The sequence below is a fragment of the Macrobrachium nipponense genome, chromosome 26 (assembly GCF_015104395.2).
Source record: "Macrobrachium nipponense isolate FS-2020 chromosome 26, ASM1510439v2, whole genome shotgun sequence".
NCBI classification, from domain to species: domain Eukaryota; kingdom Metazoa; phylum Arthropoda; class Malacostraca; order Decapoda; family Palaemonidae; genus Macrobrachium; species Macrobrachium nipponense.
Window position 1 is genome coordinate 41,448,215 of NC_087215.1, and position 12,500 is coordinate 41,460,714.

At 39.2% G+C, this 12,500-nt stretch overlaps 1 protein-coding gene across 1 annotated transcript in view; it reads left to right on the plus strand.

The window, feature by feature from the left end:
* LOC135199647 (dynein axonemal heavy chain 6-like) overlaps nucleotides 1-12,500 on the plus strand; it is a 159,546-nt gene that overhangs the window by 101,048 nt on the left and 45,998 nt on the right. The window lies entirely within an intron of this gene.

The window sequence follows — 12,500 nt, forward strand, 5'->3', positions numbered from 1 at the left end:
CATAAAGCTTTGTTAGCCATCGCGTGCACTGAAAAGAGTATTTTGTTATAAATAAATATATAAATATATTATATATATATATATATATAGAGAAGAGAGAGAGAGAGAGAAGAGAGAGAGAAGAGAGAGAGAGAGAGAGAGAACCAGATTAACTGGTTTCCCTTCTAAAAGTGGGTGCCTCCAAAGGGGGGCGGGGCGGAAGAAAAACAGCACTTCAATCTATACCATATCTGTATTTCAACTGCTAAAAATCAGAAAAGTTTTTAAAATACTAAAACACACACACACACACACACACACACACACACACACACACACACACACATATATATATATATATATATATATATATATATATATATATATATATATATATTTACCCTGACAAATGATAAATGACCTTTTCAGTGTTACTTAGTTTGCTTCTGTTTGCCAGCCACTGCCGAGCAAATCATATTACTATCACTTTTGGCGGTGTGGGTGGACTATATGTATATATATATAATATATATAATATATAATATATTATATATATATATATATATAAAGATGTATATGTATATATATATATATATATATATATATAAAAATATGTATATATATATATATATATATATGATAATAAATATATACACGCATATATATATATATATATATATATATATATATATATATATATATATATATATATATATATATACATATATTACATATTAATAATCATTTTGATTTTATATGCTGGTAATTTTAATCAGGTTGAAGGTGCTAGACAAAGGATATTTTTTTGCTATTACTCAATTTTTACTTACAGTTTAATTATCAACATCCAGTAAGCACTGAACTTTAGCCAGCGATGTAAACAAATGTCTACTCGTTACCAGTAGAATGTGAATTAATCTTTTTAATTTTTCTCTTATTTTTACGGCGTGGGTGGTTTACTTCATAGTAATATAGGTTTTGACCATTTGTTACATTACTACATTGACATTGATTAACATAGAACCAGTACTTTTAACTTGAACACTGATGCACCTTATTCCATTGCAGATTTACGCCCAAGAAATGTTAATTCTCTGAGAGAAGAAATGTTTGCTCACTGTTAAAGGAGTGTTCTTTTGTGCCCAGTCACGTTATTTGGTCCTTTAGGGCTAAAGAATTGAAAAATAAATAATAATAACAACCTGGTAGCTCTGAATAGGGTAAATACTAGAAAATGATCTAGAGGCATATGGTCAGCATCTCCATGGATGTTGTTGTAAGAAGCAAAAAGTAAGAAATTTAGCCCTTTATCTTTTGAATAAACTATACGAATGCAATGCACATGCCAAGAAATGTATGTGCTTTTACTGTAGATAAGGCTAGCGTTACGTCTGTACCACTATATACGGAGGGCCGGGGGTCAGGGCCCAAAAATTTATGGAAGTACATAATATTTTCTGTTTACCAACGTACTTTAAATAACATCTAATCTGGTAGAAGTGCCTAGACCACATACCCCATTTTTCTTGTTAATGTAACTAAAATAAAATTTTGAAGTATTTCATCTTGTATATAGACCTGTATATGCAACGACATTTATATAAGAAAAGGTCCAGTTTTGGGAAAAACGACCCTATATAGTGGATAGTAGTAGGTACATGTGTCTGTCTAACAAAAAAATATGTAATTTTGGTGTAAATTTGACAGACCTCATAGGATGTATGACTGAAACAAAAGTGATGTGAATTCTGGCATCTTTGTTTCCAGTGCGTAAGGGAGTCGTTTGTCGCGAACTTCACTATCATCACCAACTCCCATATCTAGTATGTCAGTCTGGACTCTGTCACCGTGATACCTACGTATTTGTGTTTTGTGAAACTGAGTCTGTTCCAAGTATTTTAATTTCGTGATATGAACTGGGCATATGATTTTATTGTGCATTATAATTATTAGAGAATCGCTTGGAGACGCCTTACGGTATCTAGGTAGCTGAAAATTGATGGTTTCTCCGTCAATCAGCTAGGCCAAGTAAAACTAGACTCATGGAATTTAATTGGCCATCTTCCGCCAAAGCTGACGCTGGAGGGTAAGTATTTGGTAGCCTAATGCAAAAGCAGCAGGATGTCGTACTAATTCATATATTTGGACTGACCTAATGAGAATTTTCACGCCAAATTTAACCATAATACTATTTATAAGTGATTGGCCCCGGAGGCGTTCCCAGAGTATTGGGCACCCGGGGTGGGTTATTCCAGGCTAATATTCCCTCGCACCCCCCTCCCCACACCAGCCGAATAACTTGAGAATTTTGAGAAGGAATGAATATATAGCCTTTTTAGTTGATACCTTGTAGGCCTAATAGGCTACTTAAACAATAGGCCTAATAGGCTAGTACATTGACATTTCATTCTTAGCCACTTGTACTTACTACTTAATAGGTATATGCATATTGTAGGCAAGATAAAACAATATGCGTATGGTATAAAGAAAACGGATGATTTCTGCCTCAGAAAATCACTGAATAATAATAATAATAATACCAAATAATGGTAGATCTAGGGTACTTATCCGCTGCGGCCTAGACTATGGCAGCTGCGGTTTTTGTATGCAGTTTTACGTACTGAACAAGAATTTTAAGTAATATTTATTTGGACGACTGTAATTAACCCCCCAGGGGCTAGTACTAAACACAGCGAAATAGTATATTAGACGGCCCAATCCTTAGTGGATGTTGTACCTATATCCGTGGTTACGTTCCTTGCAGTTCGTGCGGACTGCTTCTGTAGAAATACCATAATAATAATAATAATAACTATTGGAGACATCAAACGGAGCAATTGGATATACCTATTCTATGAGCCTTTATGACACCCCCCATCAAGCCGTCACCCGGGGAGGACTACCCCCCCCCCCCCCCCGCCCCCCCCCCCCCCCCCCCCCCATTTAGTACGCCACTGATTGGCCATCTTATGCTTGGCTTTGACCATGTGATTATTATAGTAGCCAAGCTAGCCTATTTGGAGAAAACGATTCTCTTTATCTTTTTTGTGATAGGGCTATTGTGAGAAATTAGTATCACATAGGCATTCCAAAGCAAGTGTATGGATCATATTTTTTTGAGGTAATTATATAGTAGGTATGAACTGCAGGCCTACATGTAGAGATCGCTAACATCACCATTTATACGTTCACCATTAGGCCTACTGTGGGTGGAAACCACCCGGTTTTGCTTCCTCTTTCCTTTGGAATCGTGACTGGTTGGGGTTGGGGTTAGGGCCACATGGTCATTTTGTTTTCGAATTTTGCCATGTGACAAAACTAAAACTTTCACCAATAGGAATGGTCAGAAGTGCGTAGCCTAAAGAATATCATGATAGCAGTTGGAGAAATATTAGTAAAGCTTGTGAGGTTAATCTAAGTAATAGGTCACGTTTAACAGTTGAAAAGCATTGGTTTAGCATGAATATGTGGCAAGGGCAGGCGCAGGAATGCATCCTAGCCTAAACCTCCCAAAGTTATAGATGCTGAGTTTTAATTAATAGGGAACTCTGGCCTCAGTAAAACCCTACCAAAGTTGATCTTGACCACCTAACCTTACCTAACCTAATATATGGTGCTAAATCCTACCTGACTGGTGTGCTGTGTCCCCTTAAACCCGCGGCCTAACTTGAGTTATAGCACCATAATTGTTTCTACACAATATACAAACCCTTGGTCCTTTACAATCGAAGGTAATTCTATAGGAAAGGGCTGCACCAGTTTCTTTGTGTTAAACAGCTTAAAATGCTAAAATAACACTATCTGTGCATCAGCATCATTAATCATTAAATAAATGATGAAAGCCCTTACATCCACCAACAGTCTTGGGGGACCACTGGTGGGAACTGGGGGTTTTGGGTGGGGGAGACGAAAACTAAAAAAAATTTGTCATTATATGCACATTCCTGATTTCAGGAATGTCCATAAACAGCATAAAATGTGCATAAAAGGAATTTGCAGAATGGCACTTTGCGCCTTATCTGCATTTTGAAACATTCTTGGCAAACACGTTTGTTCTGTCAAGTGGGAATTTTTGTGCTGCGCGCGCTTGCCACGGGTTACATGGCCCTGGCTGTTCCGTTTGTACGGCGACATCACATGTATTTTTAGTGTCACCATGGTCGGGTTGAGGTCGAACTACTTACAAACTGTACAAAAAACAAAAATCACTGTATGTTATGATACAGCTTTCACGTCGAAAAGGTTGTAAGTTTTCAGCTAAGTTTTCCACAGGAACACTTGTAGAAGCTACTGCCATGATGATGAAGAACAAAATAGCCGTGCGAGAAAATGTTCCATATTCATTGTGTGAGAATGGATCATAGAGAAATAGGGAAGTAAAAAGGGTTTACCCTGTACATATTACATTTGTCACTTGTAGTTGACTCGGTGACAGACGGAGCGCCTGCGACTTATTTTTTTTTTTGCGAGTTTTTACATTTTTAAGTGATGCTGTTTGGGACTATTAAGCGTTTCCTCACTTAATGACTAGTATCTAAGAATTCTATACACTATTCTCCGTAACTCTAGGTAACTACTTCTTTTATAAGCCCATGATGCGCCCCTTTTGTATAGAATTACCCAATAGGAATTACAAGCTGCATAGCTAGGATTATGGCTGTTAAATTCTTTAACAAGGTGGTTAGGCAGTAACTACCAGGCGGTAGGCAGGGATACCCGCCTGGCCAGACGTAATTACGTCAATTTATTTGCGGCTGTGACAGGCCGTCTTTGAGAGGACATATGTTTGTGAGCTCTTGCTGTCTAGCTGTTAATGATGATTTCTTGGTGGGATCTCTCTTTTATTGTTTTTAAAATTAATATACGTACTTTGATATTAATAATTAATTGGTACTTCTAATGCTTAAAATATAAACCCACTTTTTGTGATGAGCCTTGCCAGTTACCTTTCCCTTTTGTGTAGTATTAAGGGTTGGCAGTAAGGGTGTGTCTATACCATTATCACTTATTCTCACCCTTTAATGTTAGGGTGTGACAATATATTTATTTGACATTTACGCTTGCGCTTTGAAGAATTTACTGGGAAGAAACTTCGGAGGTTTGCCCTTTGTTTTTTCTCTCCTGGTATTCCCCCCTTCTTCACCCTTTTCGCTAGGTTATCAGACGAAAAAGGGGGAGAGCCACATGTGGTGCTGATGTTTATGGGACCTTTCGTTTTGGAAGGTGGTACCCTTTGGTGTGAAAGGAGTAGTTATCCTTCATTTTAATTATTTTTTCTGCAGGCTAACAGTGAGCGATAGTAGATTACAGCAGTTTATGGTTGGATATCTCTTTGTGTTGCCTATTCTAACGCTTGGAATTGTATCCGTGACTTGTTAGCATGCTGTAACATTGACCCTCGAGTTTGTGTATGGTTCGCCGGCTGAAAAAATTATTTTGATATGCTCCTGTTATCCTGGACTTTCATCACTGAATAGGGTCTATGCAGCTGCCCTGTGTTTGTAAAGGGACCTCCTATCTTCTCCAGGTGCCTTGTCCTGAGGGACAGCGACATTTACCCTGTCACCTGGCAAAAACCAGTCCTGGCTTCACAGGTGGGTCCGAGCTATGGCTCTGTCCCTTCTCTCATCCCGCACCTCTGTTCGCACCACTGTCACAACAGAGGGAAGATTCCTCGTCTTCTGTCAATATCAGAGAGACTTCTCGCTGTCTTGACACCTGGTCTTCCGATTCTCAGGATTCGAACACCTGGAGATTGTGTTCTCCCTGGCTCTTTCTGTCCTTTTGGGCGGATTCCAGTCCACAGTCCATGTGGGGTCTTGCATTTTGGGAGCCTCGATTATGCATTTTGTTGAATTACACTCTTAATCCAGTCTTAAATGCTTGTTCCTCCTCGATTTCTATGGAAGTTGAAGAGGGACCCCTACCCAAGGATCGTTTAACAAAATTCGGGAGTCTAGCTGAGCTCTTGAATTCCTTGGAATTTTGGATACTCTCCAAGTGTTATGGTCTTCTATGATTTCCAAACACTTGTGCAAGATGGACATTCTCGATTATTGTTTTTACAAGAATAGGGAGTCTCGCTGAGCACTTGAATTCCTTGGAATTTTTGGCGTTCTCAGAGTGTTTTGTTTTTCTGTGATTTCCAAACACTTGGGTGAGATGAGCATTCCTGATAATTGCTAATTCAAGAATTTGGAGTCTCGCCGAGCTCCTGGATCCCTTGCCGAGTTCTTGACTTCATCATGTTACCGAGCACTAGGGTGAGACAAGGCTTGCCTGATTATGTTTTACCATAGCTCGGAATCTTGCCGAGTACAGGAATTCTTACAAATTCTAGCACTCACTAGTGAGATGAGCCTTTACCAGTACAGAAGAGTTTGCTCTTCAGTCTGGTTTGGGTTCTATGCAAAGCTTGGTAAAGCATGCCAATATCTTGGTGTATGGTCAAGTCCCATCCTTGTGTCTAGGACCCTAGGGGCTGAACACATGGGACAGCAAACACAGTCCCTCTTTATTCATTGTAGAGCTTTGGTCCTGAAGGAGAAAGGTTATTTGAGAAGTGATAGTTCTTTGTTGATGATTACCACCCATAATTATGTGGTGGTGTTCTGCTCAGCTCACTCTACTCGGCTCTGCCAGCCCAGCTCTGCTGAGTTGAGTGCTTGGCTCTGCCTAACGGACTCTCTGCTCTTAATCAATATGGTTCCTTGCCATGGCAAAGCACCCTCCTTTCCCATGTTGCAGTCCTGGTGTTGTCTCATCAGACTATCGAGTTCCGCAGAAGGGGTTGTCGTCTTTGTCATTGTCCGATGCCTCCTTACCTCCCTCTTCGAAAGCTTCCTGGCCTAAGAAGAGGAAGGGCGCTGTTCATGGAACCGGGGCTGTGTCGGGTACTCGTTCACAAGTCTCTCCGAGTGTATAACCTCCAAAGGGGGTCATACACCCAGTCAGTGGTGCAGGGTGAGGAGGGACCAAGTTGCCTTGGTGACTCAGACCCACCTGTGAGAGCCAAGGTCAGCCTTGTCCCACAGGAGACAAGGCATCTGCAGAAGCTAGGAGGAGGTTCCCTGAGTAGTCCTCTTTGTGAGGTTCGATCACGGAGAAGACAGATGTGTAGCAAGACATGTCAAGTTCTTGCCAACTTTTTGGGCATTTAATTCTGCTCAACTCTCTCTCGGGTTGCCGTGAACGAACCAGTTGTAAGAAGAATGCTTCAATTGGTGAGTGAGAACATCTGCTCTCCCTTTAGGAAGTGTTTTTCACCGAGGCAAATACGTTACCTACTCTGTGCATTGCTATCATCACTGCAAGTTCAGAGAAGAGTGGGCAAGAATAGTCAGACCTCCTCTTTTTTTTCCTTCTACTTCCTGGGTTACACTGGGAGGATTGAGTAAATAAGAGGAACTCTACAGAGTTTACTCCCCAGAGTTTTAATACGAGCGACTGTTCCTGGTTCGATCTTACGATCTCACTGAACATACATTCAGTCTTTTCAGGATAGATATTACCAAGAAGTTTGAACTCCACCTGTCCAGTGTTCCTTGTTTTGAGAACTACCATTTTGCAATGAACTATTCGTTTTCAGTGTCCTGTTATGGCAATAGAAGCTTCCCTTTGGCACAGCTTAACCTTCGCTCTCTTCATTAGAGAATGAAGGTGGTCTGTTTCCAGCCCTTATTCTTTTTCTCTTTTGAAGTGAAGAAGAATTAGGCTGGCGCTCGATTAACAGGAGCCTACGAATATACTTGTATATTTTCCTTGCAACATGCGTCTGTTATCAGTTGCACCATCCGAGTAATAGACGTATACCTGTGAGTCAATTCTTCTGGTATGTGACCAAGGTGAATAGTACCTTCTCTTAATTAACCTGAAACTCAGGACAGTCTTTCAGGCCTCTCAAGAGTTTCCAGTTTTGATTTTGAGACGCCTAGTGGTATTGTTTGACAACAACGCCACAGGGTTGTCATTATCACGAAAGAAGAGGGTTGCTTTCCCTCTGGTCTTAGTTAACATACAGATGCTCGAGTGTATCTGTAGTGCACTTGATAGCTCTGTAAGCCGAATGCATTCCTGCATGGAATGTAGTACTACCATGCAACTTAGCCTACGAAGTCTAGCAAGGGGCAGAGTACTACCTTTTCATTGAGAAATCATTTGTCTTGGTATTGTTTCTCCTCTGTCAAGGGTTCACTACTAAATACTGTTCAGGATTTTATGCCAAAACCAAGTAAAATAATACCCTTTTTGAAAGATAGCTTATTCTCGAGTTGCCCCTCTGAACTGAAGGCCTTCGTTCTCTAAACCATCTCCTCTATTCCTATTGGCTGCCTGGAATTAATCTCCACAGTTATCCTGTAAGGGGGTGGAGCCTCTTGATACCAGAGATTTTAAAAGGAGAAGGCAACTGCAGCTCGCTCTCAGAAGTTCCAGAGAGGTCTCAGGAGTCCCAGACGCCTCTCACTTGCTGAACACCGCTTCCCCCCATTTGCTCCCCTGCTTCTTCTGTGTAGTCCTCTTCGTGAGGTTCGATCACGGAGAAGATAGATGCTTAGCAAAACATGGTAAGTTCTCACCAGCTTTTACTGCATTTAACTCTGGTCAACTTTTGCTTGCGTTCACGCAAACGAAACAGTTGTAAGAAATGAATGCTTTTTTTAACAGAGTGAGAACATCCCAAGTTCAGAGAAGAGTGGGGAAGAACAGTCAATCCTTCTCTCTTTTTTCCTCTACTTCCTGGTTATATCGGAATGAACAAGGAAATGGGAGGAATTCTATGGAGTAGGCATGGTTATACCAGAATGAACAAGGAAATAGGAGGAATTCTATGGAGTCTACTCCTCAGAGTTCGAACCCAAGAGACTGTTTTTGGTTCAATCTTATGATTTTACTGAACATACCGTACGTCAGTCTGTTCAGTATGGATTGCACCGAGAGATGTGAACGCCTCTCCAGTGCTACTGTTTTTGGAACAACCAGTTCAGCTTGAAGTCTCCCTTTGGGAAAACTTCACCTTTGCTCTTTTTATTAGAAAATGAAATTCTGCTTCCAGTCCTTATTCTTTTCCCTAGAATGAAGAAGAATTAGGCTGGAGTGCGATTTACGGTAACCTACAAATATACTAGTATATTTCTCTCGAGACATACTTCTGTTATCAGTTGCATCGTTCGAGTAGTAGGCACATATCTGTAAGTTGATTATTCTGGTATTTAACAGATGAATAGTACCTTGTCTTAATTAACCTGAAACTCAGGACAGCCTTTTGGGCCTCCCGGTTTTGATTTTGAGATAACTAGTAGTTTTGTTTCCCAACAACACCACAGCATTTGTATCACATATCTCCAAACAGGAGGGTTTTCTTCCCTCCCATTTTGGTTAAAATTCAGAAGCTCACGTGTATCTTTCTTGCGCTTGATGGTTTTAGCTGAACGCATTCCATCAGGGAATGCACTACCAGGCAACTTGGTATAATGAGTTGAGTGAGTGGTATATGGCTCTGCCTAGTTACTGCTTGTTCTTCGACATTCTTTTTCGGTTTGTTATTGTTTCTCTTCTGTCGAGGATTAACTACCTATTCAAATCTCTCTGCCTGGCAGTCACAGACTTATGTCTCTGGTTGGCTCAGAATTCTCACATAATGCCCATCTCTCCTGCACCACATTTGCTGTTGCGAGAATTTTCAGACACAGATATATCTCATTAGACTTGTTATCATCTTTCTGTTTACCCCACAGTGTAACAGAAGTCTGTAGCTTAGTCTTCTGTTCCATCACACCTGCCCCATCAGCTGCTGCGATGACACAGAATGATTTTCTTCAGACAATGTGAGTTTTGTCTTCTAATATGCGTACATTTCCTAATTCGTAGGGTGTTAAATTATTCCTTGTTCACCCTGAATTGTAAATGAATAACAGGAAACTTTGCCTGTTCTCCGCCTGACTAGCTCTGCTTCTGAAGTAAATAGAAACTTCCTCTCTGATCTAACCCACAAGAAGCAGTTCTTCAGGCAGTACAATCCCAGTGTTTTCATTACTGAAAGACTCTCCGCCTTCGTTGCAAGCTCTGACTTTCTTGCCGAGCAGCAATGAAATAGAAGAATAACTTTTTCAGTCCTCTGTATAACATTGTTCACCCCAAATTGAGAATAAATAACGAAATTCCTTTCCTGTTGCCTGACCTGCCAGCTCTGCTTCCAAAGCACGAGAGGAGTTCCTCCCTGAACTAACCTTTGGTGTCAGTGCCACAGCAGTAGTTCCTCAGGCACTATAATCCTGTCTTCAAGGTTTTTAAAAAGGCTATTCAGCTCTCCTTGCAAGCATAGGCTTTCTCTAAGAGGAGCAACGGAAATATTTGGATACTTCTTTCAGCCTTATGTAATTCCATGGATTTGAGCCAGCTTCTCGGGTTGGTGTCATTGACGGGACTTTTCCTTTGGTCAGAATTGTGAGAGTTGTTTCTCTCTGATTCTGTCGTGAAGAGGTAGGTTTAGATTCAGCCTGGTCTTTCTCAGGAAGTAGTAGTGTTTCTCCTCAGTCGGGGTTCAACTATGCAGTCCCTGGTTATTGGCAGACTTGGCTAATGGCGGTCTGGTATTATGGCACTTGTCCAGCTCCATAAAATTGGCAATTTGTGGTGTCATTACATGCAGAGTTTTGGTTATCACCGCCATATGACGCCATAACATACCTAACAGAGGTGCAATTAACCGGTTATCGGTGCCATTAACTGGATGTTGAGGCCACAAGTGCAAGCAGCCTAATGCACTGACAAAATTTCTTCCCAAGTTTTTCATTCCTTCATAATTCAACAAGATATTAGGCCAATTGACTCTAAGCAGCCTAATATGTTATCAAGTACTGTAAATCTTATTACAATCAATATTATTGAATTCCGAAGGCTATTCTTAATTATTTTATTTCTCAAAATATATTTAAGTACTAAGTTAATACTGTAACCATTTTAAAAATGATTGATATTAACTTAGTACTATTTAAATATAATATTTTGAGAAAGGAACTAGTTAAGAATAGCCCAACAAATTCAAACAATATTATGTACAGTATTCCTTGTAAAGAATGTAATAAGATTGATATTGGTCAAATATTGAAGGAACTAAAAGTGAGATGCTATCAGCATAAATATGCCATATCAAGAGGAATAACAAATAATGGCATTGTGGATTATTAGCTTAAGACAGGCCATGCTATTAATTGGGATAATTAATGAATAATCTCTAGGGTCAAAAATCACCTCAAAAGGAATCTGTTGGAGTCCATTTTTATTGAAGCCACGTCAACAAGGAATTTAAAGCTCCATCCTGGATTATATCTTGATCCTCTTTCCTTGTCTATTTTGCTTAAAGAACATGTCACCTAGAACAACAAACTGTAACCTTGAACCCCTTTCTGTTTTTTATATAAAACTTTTAAAAAAACTGAAGATAATAAATTTCATGGTTAAAGAATATTTTGATAAATCGGGTGGATTTTCACCTTAATTCAACACTTAATTATGTCACTTTTTCTAAGGTTAACATTTCTCAGAAAGAAGCACTGTTTCATTTCAGAGATTGCAAATGGTAAATGGCGAATGCCTTGTTTTACACCATTATTTAATTGTAGAGGTGGTTAATAATGTTAAAACTGGTGAGTAACTTTTGAAACCTAATCATTATTATTCACTTGATCTGAAAACTTTTTTTTTTTTTTTTTTTTTTTTTTTTTTTTTTTTTTTTTTTTTGCAGGATATCCCAGTGGGTAAGGTAAGGCATTTTAGACTACTGATGCTAAGGAGTGAGATTTTGGTGACTTGGTCCGTCAGACGTTTTATATAAGGATGAGCGTGTTTATTCATATTAACTACTTCCAATATCCTCACACATTTATTCCTATTAATCATTTTGAATATCATCACACATTTATTCATATTAACCATTGCGAATGTCTTCACTCATTTATTCATATAAATAGTAACCACTGCGCATAACCTCACAGTGCAGAACCAAAATAGTAATCATTATTTGTGAAGACCAGCTTTGCCTACTAACTTGAAATATTTCTCGATAGTTCTGGGTAGAGCTATATTTGTATAGTGTATGGTTTATATTATTTTTTGGTGCAAGTTTTCTTTGGAACTGGAAGACATCAGAACCTTTTTTTATGCATCTTCTCCAGATTACTGTTTAGTATATTGCTTGTGTTGTGTTTTCGTTCTTCTTACAATACCATAGAAATGAAATTTATGTGTAGTTCGGAATCTCAGTTCTTAGTGGAAGGTAGTGAGTGTATTCAGAAAGTTTCTCAGGTTTCAGTTCACTTTTATAACGAAAGACGACATTTAAAGTAAATGATGGTATGGATGATATCTTTTCATTTTTATTGCATTGAACGATTGTTTTTATTTTTTATCAAGTAAGAATATGGACATTTCTGGATACACTAATAACGCGATTTTTAGCTGCTTCAGTACGGAATCAGTAAGGTAAGTAGACAAGTTAAGTTTTCTTATTTCATTAAATATGG